Genomic DNA, 22,252 nt, shown 5'->3' with positions numbered 1-22,252 from the left:
ACCGAAGTATCTCAGAAGAGGTGTGGTGAAGTGATAAAAATGAGAGATCTGGATGCAGAAGACCTGAAACCCAGCACTGCCGGCTATTTGCTATGTAGCCTTGGGCAGGTCACTTAACCTCTCTGGGCTTCACTCCCTCAAGTTGTTCGGTTGGCATACTCACACCTGTCGTCAGGAATGTGGTGAGGAACAAGTGAGGGGCTGTGCATGAACGTGAAACCCAGCTGGGAGAGGTGTGTTCTTGCTAATGGGTTGACTCTGCCTCTTCATGCCTTAGGAATGTCCAAAGAGAATGGCTCAGGGTGATTTTTAAGAAATGACTTCATTGGGAAGCTATATAAAGGTTTCAGGAAATTTGATCAATCACTCTACTACATGTTGTTTCATTTCAAAAGGAAGTCAGGCAATATATTATGCCAGCATGAGTTTCGGCTATTCTTAGGACCAGAAAATTAGACCTCTTAATGTATTATAATATTATATAATGTGTAAAAATATTATATATATGAACATTATATCTCATTATATAATATATACAATATTACTATATTCTTGTATCTATTGTCCTTCTCAAAAGGCAGCCCTCAATTTGATACAGGTTCATTTAAAAAAGAGTCCTTTGCAAATACTTGGTGGTGATTTTGCTGCAGGATGTTTACTTTTTTTTTTTCCATTTGAAAAATCATACACTTTCGATCACTTTGTTTAGAAGCCATGTGATTAAAATAATTTGTATCAGTTACCCGGTGTTGGGAGACAAGACCACAAACCACCCCAGAACTCAGTGGCCTGAAATAATAGCTCTCTGTTTAGGTCATGATTCTGCCAGGTGCTTCTCTGGTCTAGGTTGAGCTTGGATGATCTTGGCCATGTGAGCTGGCTCACGTGTCTGCGGTCGGCGGGGGCTGTCTGGTCTCAGATGGCTTCACTCCCATGTCTGGCTGTTGGGTGGCTGTGGGCTGGGAGAGGGAATGGAATTCCTGTAGCTTGTCGCTCAGTGGGTTAGTTGGGGCTTCTTCACATGGTAAGACCCCCATGTGCTGGGCTCTGACCCCCAGTGTGCAGGTGGTTGTCAAGCCCTTCATTTGGTTGCATTTGCTACTTTTCTGAAGCCAGCCATAGAGCCCAATCCAGAGGCAGTGCAGGGAGAAAGTCTCACTGCTATTGCTTTTTCCTGCTTTTTCCAAGATATTGGGCTCCTTGTAAAAATATCTGTTATGGTAAAGTAGGATTTAAGAAGGGTGAATCCTTCACAATCCTGCCATTCCAGAGATAACATCTACTAATAGCTTGGTATATATCCTCTGAGTTTCTTTTTCTCTATGCATAAGCTAGCAAATACCACACACAAATTTTCATTTTAACAGGAATGATTTCATTCAACGGCCATTTATTGGATACCAACTGTGTACTGAAGGGCACATACGAGGGAACACAACAACAAAATCCCTGCTGAAATGAGGTCATATCATAAAGATCAAAGGCAATTTGGAAGTATAACTCTCACTTACTGAATACAATGCTTACTTTGTGACAGGTATGGGGGTATGCATATTATGTACATCATTTCGTTCTACTGCTCTCTAGGATCCAGTGAGGAATATATTGTCATTATTTTCTTTCTCTGGGGAGGGAGTTGGGCAGAGAGAAGTTAAGTAATTTGACACAGCCTGTAAGTGATGCACCAGATCTAATATCTGGCTCCAAAGCCCACACTTCTAACTACTACCCAACTGACTCTTGGTTCCAACAGAGCTACCCTTACTTTTTCATGGCCACATACTATTCCATTACAAGAGCCTTTTAAAATCCTAAGTATTCAAAGTATGTGTTTGTTGTGATGAAAACTACCCACTCATTCTGGGGCGCCTGGGTGGCTCAGTGGGTTGAGCAACTGACTCATGATTTTGGCTCAGGTCATGATCTCAGGGTGGTGGGATCAAGCCCTGCATCAAGCTCTAAGCTCAGCGGGGAGTCTTCTTGAGAGTTTCTCTCTCCCTCTGTCCTCCCCTCTAAAATGAATAAATACATCTTAAAAAAAAAAACTACCCACCCATCTTTTTACATCGTGCACTGTGTTCAATGTGTTTTTTTCTTTATGTCTAAAAAACGCTTCCCCTCCCTTCTTCCTTATAATTCCATTCTATTTATCTCTCAAAACTCTCTACAGATAACACCTCCCTCAGAAAAGTCTTCCTTAACATGCCATCTATGTCAGGTATCATATTCCATGGTCCTATAGTTCTCAGGGCTTTTCTCACTCATGACATTGATTTTTTTTCCTGTTATAAATTTATTTGACTGTCTCCCCTTCTTGACGATGAGCTATGAGAAAGCAGGATCTATATCTTAATTTTCTTTTGTGGATATATGTAATCCTAGGACCTAGCACTTTCTTTGGGCATAATAAATGTTATTTTATTATTCAATGTTAATGAATTTATCAATGACTTTGTATGCCTGGTGCATATTCTATTAAAATTAATTAATAGAGCTAATTTACAGGTGAATAGGCCTACACATTAATTTTCATTATGGAAATAATGCACACGGTAACAATTTAAGAGCAAAGGATGCACCAAGGAAAAAATAATTTTTTCCTCTTTAGGCCCTCAATTCTGCTTTCCAGAGGTAATCACCTTCCACAGTTTCTACATATCACTACTCCAATTTTCCATGTGTATAATCTCTATCTTCATAAGTAGTCTCAAAGACACCACAAATGGTAGCACACTATAACATTGCTTGGCATGTTGGTTTTTCACACTTAGTTTATTGTCGGTCGTCTTTCCACAATAACGAACCTGGTCCACTCTTTAAAGTAGCTCCATAATATTCCATTGTAGAAATTGTACCAGATAGAGTTTAATTGATGCTTACAAGCAGGCCTTTCATTTCTTTTTAACTTTTGTTTGTTGATTTTCACTATTACAACATGGGCTACTGTGAATGTTCTTGTGTGTCTCTTTGCTTTCATGTTTGAGTTTATCTGTAGGACGAATTCCTAGAAATGGAATAGTTAAAAAACAATTAAAAAATAACTTCATACAAAGGTGATAGAAACAATGACTGTAAAAAGGAATCGCACAGAAGCCTGACACTGAGCTCCATTCCTGAATTTTTCATTTTGCCTTTGCAGAGGACATAGGTAGGGCCTTCCAGCTGCCCGGTGTCTGAGCCCCTTTTAATTTTGGGTGCTTGTGGCATGTGGTGGGAACAAGGCCCTGCTGCAAAAAACCAAAGGGGTTGGTATTTCCTCCTTGCATCTTGGCAACGCTGCTCTTGGACACTGGGGTTTAGGATCCGCAGGTTAAGGAATAAAGACGCGGGGATGACTGGGAGTTACTCTCTGGGAGATGAGAGCCTCTTCTCCAGGCAATCAGAACCTCTTTGACTTTCCAGAACCTTCCAACATCCTGCCTTTGCTATGTATGGCTTCTGCCCAGAATGGTGGTTCCACCGTCCCATCTGGGGAAGCTCCTACCCATCCTCCCAGACTGACTTTATTATTATTATTTTTTCATTATTGTTATTTTTAAAAAGATTTTATTTATCAGAGAGAGAGAGAGAGAGAAGTAGGCAGAGAGAGAAGTAGGCTCCCAGGGAGCCTGATACGGGACTCAGTGCCATGACCCCTGGATCATGACCTGAGCTGAAGGCAGATGCTCAACCCACTGAGCCACCGAGGTGTCCCCCTGACTTATCTGAATTGAAATATCACTTCCTCCACAAAGCCTCCTATACTTGCACACCGAATCATTCATTCCTAACTTGATGCAGTCAACCTACAGGTATTTTTATTTTAAACGCTTGCTATATTCCAAGTACAATTTGAGACACATGGTACCACTTCGGATTTTTGCCTTCACTCTGTGTGAAGGCGGCGCCAGGACCCAGCACTGGGATTAAGAGCTTGGGGGCCCCGGTCAGGCTACCTGCATTCCAATGCTAGCACAGTTGTTGACTCCAGGACAAAGATTCCCCAGCTAAAAGCAGAGCTGCTGGGTAAGAGAGAAGCCTGGGGCCTGGGGCCCCACCTCCTTGCCCTTCCCTCTCTGGGCAGCGGCCCTTGAGGGGTTGTCACAGAACCTGGGGTTCCGGGATGACCAGTTTGCAAACAACTCCTTCACCCCCTTTGCTGGTACACACCCGAGGAATGTGGGGCCTGTTGAAGTCTGGTGACCTCCACAAGGCCCTACAACCAAGGTCGTGCTGGCCCATGAAATCCGGGTCTCCTCACACCCAGTGGAATCTTATTCCAGAGGCTCACAGCTTCCCTGGAGCAGAGCAAGGAGAGGAAAGGGATCTAAATGATCCTCCAGTGAAAGGAGCAGAGCCCATTAATCATTCATTTGTGCCTTTACCTGTTGCTTGTATGGAACGCTTCCTGTGCCCCAGGTGTTGTGCCGGGCACTGGGGATGCAGCCAGGACAACGCACAGGATCCCTGCTTACAGGAAATAAACAACTACTCACACATGCAAATATGTTTACATAGACAGGAATGAGTCTTTTGAAGGACAGGAACCGGTGGGGGGCGGTGAGGACATCTGCCAGCGCCTGATGCCTTCTTTTTCCTGCCTGTGGGAGGTGCTCTGTACTCAATGGCCCTGGGGAGTCAGCTGGCGGTGGAGTGGGGCCTGGGGACCCCTCAGGACTACCAGGAGTGGGAGCGCCAGGCCTGAAGAAGTGCGGAGGAGAAACCATCAGCTCAGGCCATTCCCCGTTCAGGTTCTGGGCGATGGAACAAGGTGGGGTGTAAGAAATAAACTCAGAGGCTGAATCCATCACACACATTCAGGGACATGTTGCCAGAAAGCCCCTTTTAAGCTCCAATTTAGGAATGTCATGAGCTCTCTAGTGACTGTGTGATTTCGGGCATGCCCGTAATTAATTATTCTGTACGTGGGGCAGTCCTGAGAATTCGGGGCAGGCCTGGATATGAGCAAGGCATTTGGGAGTGTTAACACTGGCAATAGGGAGGGGGCATGGGCAGAAGTAGGGGATGGAGAAGGAAGCTGGTCTTCCAGAAGGGTCTACAACCCAGCAGGTGCTGGAAGAAGCCCTGTCTATACAAAGATTTGGTGGAGTTCTGTTCTCCTGGAACTCTGCCTAGCCGAATATACAATGAAGACTTCTTGCTCAGAGTGGTAGACCCCCCCCCGCCCCAGATATCTGACCTTTGACTTTGCCTCTTGGATCATGGCAACTGCTAAGTTCAGAGGCTTCAAGTTTTCTTCTGATCTATGAGCCTTAACTTAAAGCTAAAAATGGGGTTCATTGTTGTCATTCAGATTTTATTTTTTATGGCTAACTATTTAGCAACTACTTGACATCCAGCTAGGTAGTGCAGATGCAGAGTTGGGGGTTCCTGTCCTTGAGAATGTTCCTACTCAGTGAGGGGACAAAAGACACCCCAACATTTTCCATTTGGGGCAACGAAGGGGTTGGAGTGAAGAAGCAAATAAGTCGTCCAAGTCCTAAATGGTACCATGGGTCTGGGAGCGCTTTCAAATAATCTCTTTTTAAGTTGTTAATCCATCTCATGACAAGGGTAACTAAACTCTTAGTTTCTTTGCTTTGGCTGGAGTTAAATCATTCATGCAGGGTGTCCAATGCTTAGATTGGCTGTTGATTACATCCTAGGTATTTTTGAAATATGATTAGCAGACCAAAAGCATGGTAGTCATGGTGCCCAAAGCAAGCATGTCTGATTGTAGGTCACAGACGCGCGCACACACACACACACACACAACCTTGATAGAAAAGAAGTGGGGAAATGTATTTGTTATTACTCAATAAGTGCAGTTTGTTTGTTAGATGAAATCTTTCAAAACATGAAGTCCAAAGGGAAAAATTATGAAAGGGTCTCTTGAGAGTAAAAAGTGTGGGAAACGTGGTAGTTGTCGGATGAAAAATGACTTTTCCTATCTCCCCCAAGTGGTCGGCCTCTGCTTGCCTCCTCCCCATGACAGGGAACTCACTACTCCCTGAGGCAGGGCAGATTTCTCACCTGGGCTCAGGCCCTCAGTCTCACCCTTCCCCCTACACACACACACACACACACACACACACACAGTTTATTGTCCCCAGTTTCCTTCCCAGCTCTGTTGCTAAATGGCTGTGTGCTTTCCGCAACTTAGTTCCACGCTTTGATTCTAAAAATCGTCATCTTCGTGATGAAGGGCTTGGACCATGGGCTGTGGTAGAGAATGCTGAAGTTCGCCAACATCCAGTTCCCCTCTCTTCTCTGGCACGCGAACAAGCCACGCTTCCCAGCCTCTTTCTCATCTAAGAGGTGCCATATGACTTACTTTGCCTCCTGGAGTGGAAGTGGAAGTGATCTATGACATTTCCAGGCTGGGCTGTTGGCAAAGAAAACATCCTGCAGCATGATCTTCCAGGCTTTCCTCATCTCTCGGGCATGGAAGATTCCAGATTGACTTGGAAGACACATGGTGGTGACAACACAAAATGGAGGAAGCTGGTTCCCCAAGTTCCCCTTGTACAGCAGAGTCTCTTGATCAGAAACACCATCATTGCACTTTGTGAAATGAGAAATACAACTTTTGTGGTGGTAAGATGGTGAGAATTGGGGTCGTTCATAACAGTTGTCAGCATCAGTTATCCAGAGGGGCCCCAAATGACTCATTCCTTCACTTCCTGATCTCTGAACTCAGAACCAAAAGACAGATGAAGATAAAAATATCGATTTTTCTATGAATAAAAGTTGACTTGAAGGGTGTGATCACGTATGGGATCATGAAGGTATGCCCCTTACCAGAGTTTGACAGACTTGATCACACCATCCATGAATACTCTGGGCGTCTCCGGGTTCCCCCACATGGACATGATCCTACTGGCAGGACTTAAGGTGGATCCTAAAGAGAGAGAACCCAGAAGGGCTAATCCATTTCTTCCCTCAAATTCATGGATCAGATTAGTGGTTCCATCTCTCATGAGGCGTGAGACCAGAGCAGAAATGAGGCAGAAAGTGTTACCCTGGATAAGGTTCCTCCACTTGGAAACGTGAGGCCAGGACCCCAAGGTGGTTTGTGAGAATTTGAGTGTAAAGTATAAGCTCTCTGAGGAGAGGCGTCATATCTTCTCCCTGCTGTGCCTCCCCACAGAGCACCTGCATGGTGCTGGCACAGACATGGCGCTGAGATCATGCTTGCCGATGGACCAGTGACCCCTCCTGGGCCTCTGTGACTTTTCCTCCACTGGGTCAGTCCAGAAGGAGCAGAAATTGCTATGGTTTGACCCCTCACACTGCCAGTCCTTGCCTAACCCAACAATTTGGGAGTGTGAAAGCCAAGCTGATGACCCAATCGTTCCTTGGGGAAATACCAGTGCTCTCCTTCTGCCCAAGTCCCTGCTGGCAAAACACTTGACCCTGATCAGACTGTTGCCCCGGGGGTCACTGAATGTGTCTGAATCCCATAGTTGTTTGTACGTTCCTGAAGTAGCAGACTCAATCATCCTTATGGTATCGGTTGAGAAGTACCTTCAACAGGCAGTGACTGAAAAGAGTCAATGGGGTAAGAAGATAGGCCTAAAATGACAGATGTGTGATATCACTGATGTTCTAGTTTCCTTTTATCTGTCTGTTTTACCATCCTTAGCTCGTGGCTCCCATCCTCCGGGTTGACTTACGGTTGTAAAATGGCCATGGCAGTTCGAGCCCTTATGTCCACAGTCCAGATAGCAAGAAGGAGAAGGCAAAAAGAAATATAAGGTCCCCCAGTTGAGTCCACTCATGCTCTTTAGGGATTTCCTGGAAGCAAGAGACAACAAAAAATGCTTATACTACAGAGGCCAGATTATAGCCACTTCTGTCTATAAGTGTACTTGGGTAATAGAGGTGTTCAACTGGCCCATTGCTTTCCCTACAAAATCAGGATTGTGTTATTAGGGGAGGAAGGAAGGGTAGTTAATGGGAGGCAACCCAGAGTCTCTGTCTCACCTATCTGTATCCACAGCAACACTGACCACACAGTAGGCATGTATACATTTAATTCATTCACTCATTCATTCTTTCAAAAAATATTCACTATCTATTCAGGGCAAGTCCTCTGTCTATATATTGGGTGGAGGGAGAAATAATACAATACAAACAAAAGTATTATATAATGTTTGTAACTTCCCTCCAAATCAGGGCATCTTTTGAAGATTTTGAGCAGGGGGTCAATGTGTTCAAATTCAACTGCTTCCTTAATCTCTCTTGATTATTCTGGCTACCAAATTAGACATGCATTAGACCCTCATTCTATCCACCATGTTTGTTTATTTCTCTTGGTAATGCAACGTGAATAATTTCTTTAGATTTGTTTTCACTAATTTTCCCTTCAGATGTCTTAATATTTTGTTTAAGCAGTCTGCTGGGTTTCTAATTTTAATTATTATACCTTCTCATTTCTAGAAGTTCTATTTGGTTCCTTTTAAAATATGCCTACTTCGTTTCTAATTCCTTTATTGTGTATTCAGTTCTTTTTGTTATGTCATTACCTGCATCAAGCATGACTGATTACACGTTGTTTTGGTTGATTCTGACATCTGCTTTGTTTATGAGGTTGATGATCTTGCTTCCTCTCACTTAGGAGGATTTGTTTATTTGTGCATTCACGATTCTCGATTGTGAGCTTATGCTCCCTGGAACAATATTGTGGTAATGCTTTGAGGTTTAGCTTTAAAGTGTACACCTCCAGGGAATATTTGTGGTATTTTTGCTAGGTCCTGGGTCTATTTGGGTTGTTTGGGGCCACATAGGAGATATAAATAATGACCCCAAACACTGAATTTGGGCTTGTGGTTAGGAATTGCCTAGGGAATAGTTCTTTCTTTTTCTTTGTGCTGGCTTCATCCAGAGCCAAAGCCTAGACCAGCAAGTTTCATTCTGTGGAGTGAGTCTTTGTTTTTCATTCATCCAAGTGAGGTTACCATTTTTGAGGGTATTTTTTAAAATGGGAATCCCACCTTGCTAGGGCCCCAGGCCTTGTGTCCTTTTCCCCACTATACCTCCCCCTACCCCCTCACCATGCACAAGATCCATTAAGACCTCCTTTCTGCCTGGGGATCATGCACACCTCAGGCACACATCAACACCACTCTTGCTCATTTCTATGGATTCAGGCCTTCTTATTTCTGGCCTGGGCTCATCCATTCATTAAGGAATTCATCCATTAAGGATATATATATATATCTCCATCCCATCCCCCAATCCTCCCCCCTTCTCGTAACTATCAGTTTTCTCTAAATTAAGAGTCTTGTTTCTTGACTTCTCTCTCTCTCTCTCTCTTATTCCCTTTGCTCATTTGTTTTGTTTCTTAAATTCTACATATGAGTGAGATCATATGGTACTTGTCTTTCTCTGACTGACTTAGCATTATATTCTCTGGCTCCAACCCCATCATTGAAAAAGGCAAGATTTCATTCCTTTTTATAGTTGAGTAATACACACACACACACACACCACATTTTCCTTATCCATTCATCAGTCTATGGACACTTAGGCTGCTTCCATAATTTGGTTATTATAAATAGTGCTGCTATAAACATACAGGTGCATGGATCCCTTTGAATTAGTGTTTTTATAGTCCTTGGCTAAATACACAGGAGTGCAATTGCCGGATTCTAGGGGGTTATCTTTTAATTTTTTGAAAAACCTCCTTACTGATTTCCAGAGCACTTGCACCAGTGTGCATTCCCACCAACAGAGCAAGATGGTTCCTTTTCCCCACATCCTGGCCAACACTTGTTGTTTCTTATGTTGTTGATTTTAGCCATTCTGATGGGTGTGAGGTGATATCTCATTGTAGTTTAGTCTTGCGTTTCCCTGTTGGCGAGTGATGATGGATATCTTTTCATGTGTCTGTTGACCATCTGCATGTCTTCTTTGGAGAAATGTCTGTTCATGTCTTCTGCCCATTTTTAAATTAGATTATCTGTTTTTTGAGTGTTGAGTTGTCTAAGTTCCTTAAATTGTTTGGATACTAATCCTTTATTGGATATGTCATTTGCAAATATCTTCTCCCATGCAGTAGTTTGCCTTTAGCTTTGTTGATTGTTTCTTTTGCTGTGCAAAAACTTTTTATATTGATGTAGTCCCAATAGTTTATTTTTGCTTTTGTTTCCCTTGCCTCAGGAAACATATTTAGGAAAGAGTTGCTTCAGCCAATGTCAAAGAAATTGTTGCCTGTGTTCTTTCCTAGGATTTTTATGGTTTCAGTTCTCATCTTTAGGTCTTTAAACCAATTTGAACTTATTCTGGTGTATGGTGTCCAATTTCTTTCTTTTGCACATTGCTGTCCAATTTCCCAACACCATTTTTTGAAGAGGCTGTCTTTTCCACATTGGATATCTTTCCTGCTTTTTGGAAGATTATATAGTTATGGGTTTATTTCTGGAATATGTTTTAAAAGGACCTCATCCATTACTTTTATTGTGTTAGCCTGGGCAGGTTTCTGACATATTCTAGGAAACTCACATAACCACATTTACATTTTAGAAGGGCATCAGGTTGTGGGGAGGAGAAAGGATGGTTAAGAAGGAAAGTCTCACACTGGGAGATCATTTAGGACACTATTACCATAGTCTTGGCACAAGATATGATGGCTTGGGCTGGGGAGGTGGTGGTTCAGTGAGAAGAGCTTGGGTTGAGTTCTAGTTTGAAGTGGCTGATGACAAGATTCACTGATACTTAGATGGGGGGGGGAGAGATAAAGGGAGAAGTTGGAGGTAACTCCAAAGATTTTAGTCTGAGTATGTGAGTTCAGGGTACATCTTAGCATGTGAGGGAATGAACAAAGAAGGTGGCCCTGGATATAGGTGGATGGAGTCCCTTTTTTAGGGTCTGGTCACTCCTGGGTAAGTTGAACAATGAGGTTCTAGACCCCCAGAGAGGAGGATCAAAGCTTGAAGTGTAATGAGGGCTGCCCAGGCATTCTCCATCCTGTCACCACATTCCTCCTCAGTTAAATCTACTCTTCCCTTTCATCCAGCCTTCAGCTGAAACCACAAAATGAAGTCCTGGTTAGGGTAAGGATTGAGTGCCCCATCACTTAAGTATGTGCACATGTGGGATCAGTCATGCCAGGGTTTTGGATTATGGTGATGTACAAAATTAAACCAAGCACCATCGATAGATGAAAGGATAAACAAAATGTAGCATATACAGAGAGTGGGATATTTTTCAGCCTTGAAAAGATGGGAAATTCTGACACATGCTGCAATATGAATGAAACTTTTAAAAAATATATTTTATTTACTTATTTGACAGAGAGAGAGATCACAAGTGGGCAGAGAGACAGACAGCTCTCTCTGCTGAGCAGAGGGCCTGATGCAGGGCTCGATCCTAGGACCCTGAGACCATGATCTGAGCTGAAGGCATAGGCTTGAACCGCTGAGCCACCCAGGCACCCCAACATGAATGAAACTTAAGGCAATTATGTCAAGTGAAATAAATCAAAGAACAAATACTGTCTGATTCCACTTCTAGCAGTATCTATGGTAGATAAATAATTGGTGACAGAAGATCAAATGGTGGTTACCAGGAGCTGGGGGGAGGAGGAGTTATTGTTTAATTGGGACAGAGTTTCAGCTTGGGATGATGGAAAAGTTCTGGACATTCATGGTGGTGATGTTGACAGAGAAGTATGAATGTACTTAATACCACTGACCAGTACACTAAGAAATGGTAGGAAAAAAAAAGCCAAGCAAACTAACACCATAAAGTTGTTACCTTTTAATTTTGTCCACTGAGGGCATTAAAAATCCTTCAATTTGTTATAGCTTTCCTGCCATCCAAAGAAAGAATATTTTTAAGCCTCAAGGAAGTAAGAAAGACATGTTCTGAAGGCACAGGCTAATTCTTCTAATGGGACAGCAGTGGTGTCACAAAAAACCCCCAAATTGTCAATATGCATTGCTTTGATTTCTTTTATGCTCCCTCGTGGACAGTGTGGTCAGTGTCTGTGAAACCCTGCAGTGGCTGGGTGACCCTTTGTCGGGGAAGCTGAAGAGGACTTGAGGATCATACAGTAGAGTTGGGATTCCATCTCTTTGAACATATTTGCTCAGGGGGCTGGGTGGGTGGTAGAAATGTGGGCCACAGTTAGGATGACATATGAGACAGTGTCATGTGTTCTTGCTGCTCATCACAATTATTATTTTTTTAAAGATCTTATTTATTTATTTATTATCTTAAAAAAGATTTTATTTATTTATTTATTATTTTAAAAAAGATTTTATTTATTTATTTATTATTTTTAAAAATATTTTATTTATTTATATGACAGACAGAGATCACAAGTAGGCAGAGAGGCAGGCAGAGAGAGAGTGGAGGAAGCAGGCTCCCCGCTGAGCAGAGAGCCCGATGCGGTGCTTGATCCCAGGACCCTGGGATCATGACCTAAGCTGAAGGCAGAGGCTTTAACTGACTGAGCCACCCAGATGCCCCAACTCATCACAATTATTAATAGTCCTCCTGGTCATGTTCAGCACTGCTCTGCTTGGATGCTGGATGGTATGATCATATGGACTCTTGCCTCCTGGGTGGGACAAGCACCTGGGCAGGGGTGCTCTGTCACAAAAATCTACTGGATGAGAATCTCTGAGTGACACTGTGTTTGTGAAGAGCCTTCCTAGGACTTGGCAAGTAGTGGGTTCTTAATAAATGGCAGTTATTTTTATCCAGGCCATCTAGAAAAAGCACTGGCTTCAGAGTCTTCAGATTTTGGACTGAATCCCTGTTTACTAGGGCTTTGACCTTCAGCAAGTTACTTAATTTTCTGAGTTTCAGTTTCTTATCTATAAAGTGGAGTCAATGAAATCTTCCTCACAGGGTGATTTGGAGCAGCAGTAAATACAACAGTAATTACTAATGTGTGTAACGTAGGTAGTTTGCTGCCCTGTACGTAGTAGGTGCTTGAAAAATATCCACCCTTCCTTCTTAATTTCCTTTCTTCCTGTCTTCTATTTTTTCTGCACCGCTCCCCCTCTCCTATTTTCTGTTCTGCCTTTCTGCCTTCTATAGATGGAGAGCATGTCTAAGCTGCCTGATCCCAATCCCTGAAGAGGCGAGCCATTGAGACTGGCCAGGAGAGAGTCAGCTCTGTTGAGGCGTCTGCCTTTCTTGTTCAGAATGGCTTCTTTGAATGTTGTCTCAGTCTATTCATGCTGCTATATAACAAAATACCACAGATGGGGTAGCTAATAAAGAACAGACATTTATTTCTTACAGTTCTGAGGCTGGGAAGCCCAACATCACAGTACCAGTGGACTTGGCCAGGTGGCTATAGAGGGACCACTTCCTGGGTCACGGATGGTGTCTCTTGCCCTCACATGGTGGGAGGGACTAGGGATTGCGCTAGGCCTCTCTTATAAGGCACTGATTCCATTCATGAGGGCTCCATGCTCATGACCTAAGGCCTACCTCCCCTACGATCCACTTTGGGTGTTAGGATTTCAACATTTGGATTTTGAGAAGACACAGCATTCAGACTATAGCAAGTACATTCTGTCTAAAAATGTCCTGCTAAGAAGCTAAGTCTGAGCGTCGGGGAGGAGACACATGGTTACCCCCACTCAGAAAACGCAAATGTCTCTTCTCAAGGGGCTTGCAGCTTCCCTGGGTCCAGACACCTGCTCCCACTTGAAGCCACTGAAGATCCTTTCAACTGGCATTCTCAGGGAGGATACATTTTCTCTTCATCCTTAATTCTGTGTGTAATTTTCTATGAACTTCTGAATACTGGGGCACCAATATTTGGTGGACAGAGGACAGAAGCACTGCTTCTCTTCTTGGAGCCTAGTACCAGCTGGCGAGTCTGTTAGGGCTCTTACCTCTTCTGTGCTACTCTTGGGCCTCTCTAAATGACTTCTGGTTGGCTCCTGAAAAAGCTGAACTCAGCTCACGCGTCCAGAGGACATGGTCAGTTAGGGGTTGATGGAAACTGGAAAATGATTCCTGCCAGGGAGATAATTTCAAGCTGGTGTTTGACGGGCTGGCAGGCAGGCTGAATGGGGAGGGTGGGAAGAGAGCTCGGCTGGAACCCCCCTACAACCGGTCCCTGTCCCCAGTCGGCTTTGGCGTTTGGACTGGTACCCAGCAGGCGCCTCACAAAACCTAGTGAAGCAGAGCTCACCCTTCAAGGCCTGGCTCACAGTTCACCTCTTCTGAATCCTTCTGGGATTGTCCAGACAGAACAGTCACTCCTCCCTCCAGGCTCCTGGAACTCTGCTGTTGTGGTATTTGTCATACTGTATTGTAATTCTCCATGGGCTCCAGGCCGGGAAGTCCATAGGGGCAGAGGCCGTGTCATTGCACCTTTTGCCGCAGCTCCTGCCAGTCCACAGGGACTCGGCACATGCCAAGGGACTGAGAAAGATGGGTCAGCCTGTCTGGCACTTGTAGTAGTCAGGGGGGTCCTGAGAAATTGGGGGCTGGCCGCACACCAAGGGCCACTGAATCTTGGGCTCCAGGGCTGTGATCTGCTTGGCAATAACTCTATTCCACATTTTCCAGAGATGGTTCTCGTAATACACAGGCAGCGTGCCCAAGCCAGGCTCTGACTAGTTCCTAAAACAAGTTAAATCTTTCCTTTTGGGACAATTCCATCAGCGGGCAGATGAGCATGCTTCTCTGACAACTGTGGCTTTCACGGTCCCGACCGTTGGGCCATTTCCCACTTGCTTCCTCACGGCCCCTAGAAGCAGCCTATTATACTTGGCTGGGGCTTTTGGCTGGTGAGGAGATGAGCTCTGTCTTCCCAGATCTTGGGGTGAAGGAGAAATACATCCACACCCCCACCCACAGCCGCCTGTGCATGGCTGGGATGGAAATTGGTTTCTCATCCAACAGATCTCAGTGGAGATTGGAAAATGCTCGTTGGAAGAGGGTGTTGTGTCATTGTTGGTACGTGGAGGGAAGCCAGGCTGCAAATGAGACCATAGTCTTCCTATCGCTCTTGCTTTTTGCTCCCCTGGAAGGATGAGGCCCGCTGCAGAAAACCTGGGCATTCTCTACTTTGCATGGTCAAGTATCATCAGATGAGGGCCACAGAGGCAGACCCGAGGGTGGCCAGACAATGGAAGGTGGGAATTTCTGTGGACAAGTCACAGTCCTCAGATGTCCCTATCTGCAGGATGGTTCATGTTTATCTTTCAAGGCCCACTCAACGTAGCTGGACCATGAGCATGATTTCTGACACATGCGTTTGTAAATTACCCTTCACCTTGAGTCATGTTAACAACCTCCACCTTGCACACATTCCATCAGAGCCTGAGATTTGAACCTTGGAGTCCTTTCTGCTGATTCTTTTTTTTTTTTAAAGATTTTATTTATTTATTTGACAGAGAGAAATCACAAGTAGATGGAGAGGCAGGCAGAGAGAGAGAAGGAAGCAGGCTCCCTGCTGAGCAGAGAGCCCGATGCGGGACTCGATCCCAGGACCCTGAGATCACGACCTGAGCCGAAGGCAGCGGCTTAACCCACTGAGCCACCCAGGAGCCCCATCTGCTGATTCTTTTGATGAGGGATGTGCAAGGGTCCTCCTGTAATACGTAGGTTTGAAGGGAGTGCACAGATGATTTAAATATCTCACTGAAAATGGAAGCACAGTTTTATTTGAGAAGCAGAATAGAGGGGTGTGGAAGGAGCACTAGATCAGGGGTCAGTCCCAGCTGACATCTACCCATTTCTGTGGTACTTGGGCCAGTCATACCTCTTTTGCTTTGTTTCTAAAATTCATTTAACGATGATTAATGTAGGCTTTAAAGAAATGTCATGAATTATTTTACACGCTTTACAAATATTAACTCATTTAATCTTTATAATAGTCTAGGATGTAGGTATAACTATTAAACTCATTTTATAGATGAGGAAAGTGAAGGACAGAAATGTTAAGTAATTGGCTCAAGGTCACACAGAGTGGTGGGGTAAGGCCGAGCTCTCCTGGATCTCAGAATCATTATCTGTAAAGTGGGGATAAAACTTGTTACCCTGCCCAGCCCAGCATTTAGCTCCTTTGTGTTCCCACAGTTTCACTTGTACCTTTGTGATTATTGGCATGAAATACACTTAAGATGTAAGCAGGATGAGGGTTTGGTTCACTAGCACAAATGGGTAGCACAGTCCCTACTATGTGCAGTGGGCGCTCAGTAGATATTGCATGAGTGAGTGAATTGATGCCATTCCTCTGTGTTGTGTTGAAAGGGTCCCAGCTCTTCCAAAAACATGGGTTTCTAAAGGCGTGAACTGTGTCTTATTTATCTCTGGGTCTTGAGACCCAAGGATGTTCCAGATAGATGCTCACTGAATAAAGGAAACCACATTACTGCCCTTTGCCTTAGGGAATTAGTCATTCTTAATCATGAAGGCATGAGCACACTTATGTGCCATAAGCCAATGGACATTGATACCTGTGAGTTATGGAGTAATCGTTCATGGTGAACAAAGGATAAGGTGGAGGAAATGGGGGTCACCATGTAAGAAACTACTTCAAAGCATAGTGGTTTAAAACAACAAGGATTTATTATTTTTCCCCAAAGTTGGGCAGTTTTCTGTTCCATGTGAAGTAGCCAGGGATAACCAAGTAGCCACACTTGGCTAGGAGTTTTCCAGGGCTGGGACATCTAAGACAGTTTCTCATCTGGACCTCTCTTCTCCATGCAGTTTGACATCATCTGTGGTCACACAACTGGCTTCTAAGAAACTGGAGATGAAGTTTTGCATTCTCTTAAGGTCATGCTCCGTTGTCAGAGGACATCATTGCTGTGAGGAGCAGAATGTATGAACAGAGATGGGAGGAACCGTTGGCAGCCATATTAAACACTCTACCACAGGGGTAGACCAGGACTGGTGACAGGAACTCCAAATTATCTGCGTGCAAATGAATAGCTATTGAGAGGCTGTGATTTGCCTGTCAGGGAGTTGCTGGTTTCCTACTCAGATGATTCCCTAGGATTTTCAAATCTCCCACTTCTCCTGTGAGGTCGGAGCTGACCAGGCTCTTGGAAAATATCAAATTTTTTCTTCCCCCTTTTCAGGTGATGAAACAGAGGTGTAGAGAGAAGTGATGTCTGAGCATAGTGCCACAGGCCAGGGTGGAGGAGGGTTCCTCCTGCCACGTGGTTAAGAGTGTGGATGTTGGGGTCATATGTTGGTTTTGCCACCAAAATGACTGGATGATTCGTATAATCTTGCTGGATCTCTACCTCTTCATTTATTTGATGTGGATAATACCTACTTTGTAGGGCAGAATAGAGAGTGGTAAAGAACATGAGTTCTCAAGCCAGACTATCCGAGTTCGAATCCAGATTCTTCCATTTATCACCCATATTATCTTCAGATAAATCCTTAATTGTCCTATGTCTCAGTTTCCTCTTCTATAAAATGGGGATAATAATACTACTTATTGTATAGAGTTGCCATGAGGATCCAATGAGTTTAAGCATATAGAAGCATCTAGAAAAATGCCTGGCACATGATTCACAATCAATGGATATTATCTATGATTATTAGTGGTAATGTGAAAATAAGATAATGCTTACAAAAGCCTCGTATATGCTGTGTCCACAGTAAGTGATAAGCTCTGATTAGTGGGATGTGAGCTCTTCAATCCATTCCCCCTCCTACTATGCTCACACTTGGTAAAGTTTGGAGAAAACAACCCCAATTTCTCTCTAGTTGTTGTGGAAGCAGCCAATATCTTATTTCACTTATTACAGTTTGCTGTTCACCCTGCTGCTGTTTCCTCGTGATCAGGAAGACTGCCTCTGAAATGGGAAATGACCAGTCATGTCTCCCTGCCTGAGCTCACTTCCGGCCTCCCTGTGGGAAGCCCACTCCAGGGGGGTCCTTCTCCTGGAGGAGGCACTCCTGAGCTTCTCCAGATGGAAGTTAGCATTTTCTCCCCCTGGTCTTTCTTCTCAACCTTTCTCTAGTTTTTTGATATCATACTTCTCCTCTACTGTTGAATGAGAATAATTGAGAAATGAGTCTTCTCCTCATGGTAAGCTCAGAGATGAGGTTTTTTGCTGGAACCAGCCCTTAGGCTCTGGGCACAGAGCAGGTCCTTAAGCAGTATTCAGGGCAGATATCCATTACATCATTGCAACGATAATATATGTTACATATATTCATATAAATATAAACAGAGCACCTACTGTGTGCTAGGCTGAGTTCTAGGGACAATATGAACCGAATCTTTTCCTAACACCCACCAAGGCAAGAACCCCTCCTTGGCCTCACACAACACTTTAGGAGGCCTTTTTGGGATTCCTTTATCTCTTTCAGGCTGCTCAGGCTGGTTCCTTTGGTTTGACCTCATCCACAGTGACCCTCTGCAGGTGTGGGCAAGCTGTGGTCTCTCCAGGCAGGGAGAGAGTGGGCGAGCACCTTCTGGTCTAGCGTTAGGCTCCTTGGCACTCTACTTCATTTTCCTTCTCTGAAAAACGATGCTCTCACTGCTTTGCCTTGTGTTGTGGGATTAAACAGGATCATAGGTGTCAAAGTGCCTGGCAGACCATAGGCCCTTCCCAAGTATAATCATCATCCTCTGGCTATGGTCCGAGATTTCCTGGACATGTCACAAGGGTGCTAACAGGAGGTGTCCTGCTGGAGATTTAACTTGGGCTGTTGTTCTCCTCTGTCATGAGGAGATTGCCTGTCACATCAGGGTGCAGGCAGGAGAAGAAAGGCACTGAGGCCAGCTTCCCTGAGAAGGGCAGGTGCACAGCAAGGGGCCCTCAAGTTCTTGAGAGAAGAATACAGACAGGTGTTTCTCATTCCGGATATTCAAGAGAGCTCCCTGCAGTGTTCATGGGCCAGGGGAAAGGGATTTGTTTGGGGATGGAAAGTAGAATCAGTCCTGCTTGTGGGTTCCTGCTGTGCTCTTGTGCCCTGGGAAATAACTAAGTATGAGAAAATGAATGAGAAAAATCATGTTGAGGAGCTCTACATGGGGCCCCTGGCTGTCAGTCAGGGGTTTGGTTTCCACCTTTGCATGTATCCAAGAAATTGTGTAGGCGTGAGTTTCAACAGTGACACTGTATGGTAGCAGGAATCCGGGGCAGAGAGAATCCCTGGTGGTTTTAAACTGAACAGACTCCAGTTCTTCTAAGCCTGGTATGTGTGAGGCTCATTTTTGTTTTTACTTGGCCTGTCCCCAGGGCTTTGGGACAATTTGTTGGAAAGGGAGGAAACCTCCAGAAGGAGATGCTGGAGTTTTCATGTAGATGTGTGCTTGGGAGATTAATTGGAAAAACAACTGGAATGTGACCATATTTGTGCTCTGAGTTTATGGAGCAGTTCATACCGGTTATATTAATTATCCCAGAGGGCATTGTGAAATGCTCAGAAGAGATTTGGTCTTAATTAACTTTTGTTTTTAGGATTACAGGATGAATAGTTCTTTTGAGGGCAGGGGATAGTCTGTTTCCTGGGCATGGAAGCAGTGGAGAAAAAGGTATGTCTGGGATCCAGTCAGAAGTCTGGTGAGTCTGGGTCCTCATGTCGGTCAGAGTAGCTGAAAAAGATGGAGGTACAGGTCACTTCTGGACCATGTAAGGCCTTGGGTTCCTCACTAAGGGGTCTGGAGTAGCTCTGGGTATTTTGGAAGGAGCAATTCCTTTTGGCTATAACCATCGGGGTTTTGGAGACTGGAAAGACTGGAAAGATGCTGTCTCCAAGATGGCTACCCACCTAGGAGTCCTAGCACCCTCAGCCCTCAAGCCCTCAAACTCCTTATCCACACTCCTGCTCAAAAAAACAGCCAACGCGGCAGCTCCGGGTGGCCAGGATTGCGACACCAGTGTGTTTGTTCCCCGTGTTTGTGAAATACCTCAGAGGCACTGTTCCAGTCCCACCTGACTAGTTTTCTGATTGCCACATGGCCCTGGCTCTATCTGCCAATACTCAACCAGGGCTGACTAGTCAGAGATTTTGAGATGTTTATGGGTTCAGAACTTAAGAGACCTCATTTCTGTTTGCCTGAATGGGAGATCTTACCTTCCAGAAGCTTCTGAATATCACTTGTTGGGCTGGTAGGCAGCTCTGGGACCCCGGAGTGAATAGAGTGACTTTGGGCCAGTCACTTGACCTCTCCAAGCTTTTGTTCCTTTAAATACAAAATGAAGATAGTTAATCCTATCTTCCAAGATCTTGACCCACAAGTATACCACCAGATGGAAGGTCAGGTACTAGGTCACTTACTAGGCTTCCTTTCCTTAAAGGTCACTGAAAACAATGTTGGCTTCAAATTTCTGAGTCATTAAAATTCAGTCTTGCATTTAATTCTTGCAAATGAATTGCTGTCAATCTTTGACTGAGAGCAGGGAGAAGAGGCCTAGCTAATATATAACATAATGGGAACTCAGAAGCCTCTGGAAATTGGCTCAAGAATGTGGTCGGTGGTCTGAAACTATAAAAATCCTAGAAGAGAGCACAGGTAGTAATTTCTCTGACATCAGCTGTAGCAATATTTTTTTTAGATAGATCCCCCGAGGCAAGGGAAACAAAAGCAAAAAAAACTATTGGGACTATATCAATATAAAAAGCTTTTGCACAGCAAAAGAAACAACAAAGTTAAAGGCAACCTACTGCATTGGAGAAGATATTTGCAAATGACATATCCTATAAAGGGTTAGTATCCAAAGTATATAAAGAACTTAGACAACTCAACACTCGAAAAACAGATAATCCGATTAAAAAATGGGCAGAAGACATGAACAGACATTTCTCCAAAGAAGACATGCAGATGGTCAACAGACACATGAAAAGATATCCATCATCACTCGCCAACAGGGAAACGCAAGACTAAACTACAATGAGATATCACCTCACACCCATCAGAATGGCTAAAATCAACAACATAAGAAACAACAAGTATTGGCCAGGATGTGGGGAAAGGGAACCATCTTGCTCTGTTGGTGGGAATGCACACTGGTGCCAGTGCTCTGGAAATAAGTATGGAGGTTTTTCAAAAAGTTAAAAATAGAAGCCCCTAGAATCTGGCAATTGCACTTCTAGGTATTTAGCCAAGCACTACAAAAACACTAATTCAAAGGGATCCATGCACCTGTATGTTTATAGCAGCACTATTTATAATAACCAAATTATGGAAGCAGCCTAAGTGTCCATAGACTGTTGAATGGATAAGCAGAATGTGGCAGGCATACACACACACACACACACACACACACACACACACACACAATGCTAAGTGAAATAAGTCAGTGAGAGAAAGACAAATACTGTATAATTTTACTCATATATGAAATTAAAGAAACAAAACAAAGTAACAAAGAAACAAGAGCAGCAAACCAAAAAAGAGACTCTTAACTAGAGAATGAACATATGGTTACCAGAGGGGAGGTGGGTAAGGGACAAGGGGGAAATAGATCAAGGCAATTAAAAATACACTTATGGAACACCTGGGGGGGTGGTCAGTTGGCTAAGTGGCTACCTTTGGCTCAGGTCATGATCCTGGAGTTCCAGGACAGAGCCCAGTTTCAAGTCTGGCTCCCTGCTTAGCCAGGAGTCTGCTTCTCCCTCTCCCTCTGTCCCTCCCTTTGCTCATGTACACTCTTGTGCTTGCTCTCTCTCAAATAGTCTTAAAAATAAAAAAAAAGAGTACACTTATTATGACAACACTGCATAATGTATAGAATTGCTGTATCACTATATTGTACATCTAGAACTAATGTAACACTGAATGTTAACTATATGGGAATTAAAATTTAAAAGCAAAAAGGAATATGGTCATTGGTATTCAGCCCAAGGAAGCTGGCTGTAGGAGACATGTGACCTCATGCCTCATTTCCTTCATCAACTTCCTTCAACCAAGGGGATAAAAACTGAATTTGGGGAGGGGTAGGACTAACAACTATTGGGCTACTATTACATGTGAGGCATGAGGAGAGTAAGAGAGTAGTTATCCATGTGTTTTCTCATCTTGTCATTTCTTCAACCCAAAGAAATGGGCAGCATTGTCCTTATGTAGGAATTTCTCATTTAATCAATATTTACTGAGTGCTTACTATGTATCAGACATTGCTTTGGGAGTTAGAATATGGGAGAAAATAGCCCCAGCGCATGATATGCCTTACTTGAGGTCACCCAGCTGGTCTGCAGCGGATCAGGATAAGATTCCTCCTTTACAGAGGCTTTATTTCAGAGCTGTTTTCCATCTGAGATGCTGCACAGACAGACACACAAATATGCACACACTTGTACATACACACACTTGCATGTG

This window comes from Neovison vison, chromosome 4 (genome assembly GCF_020171115.1).
Source record: "Neovison vison isolate M4711 chromosome 4, ASM_NN_V1, whole genome shotgun sequence".
Classification (NCBI taxonomy): domain Eukaryota; kingdom Metazoa; phylum Chordata; class Mammalia; order Carnivora; family Mustelidae; genus Neogale; species Neogale vison.
Note: the sequence above shows the minus strand (reverse complement) of the source record.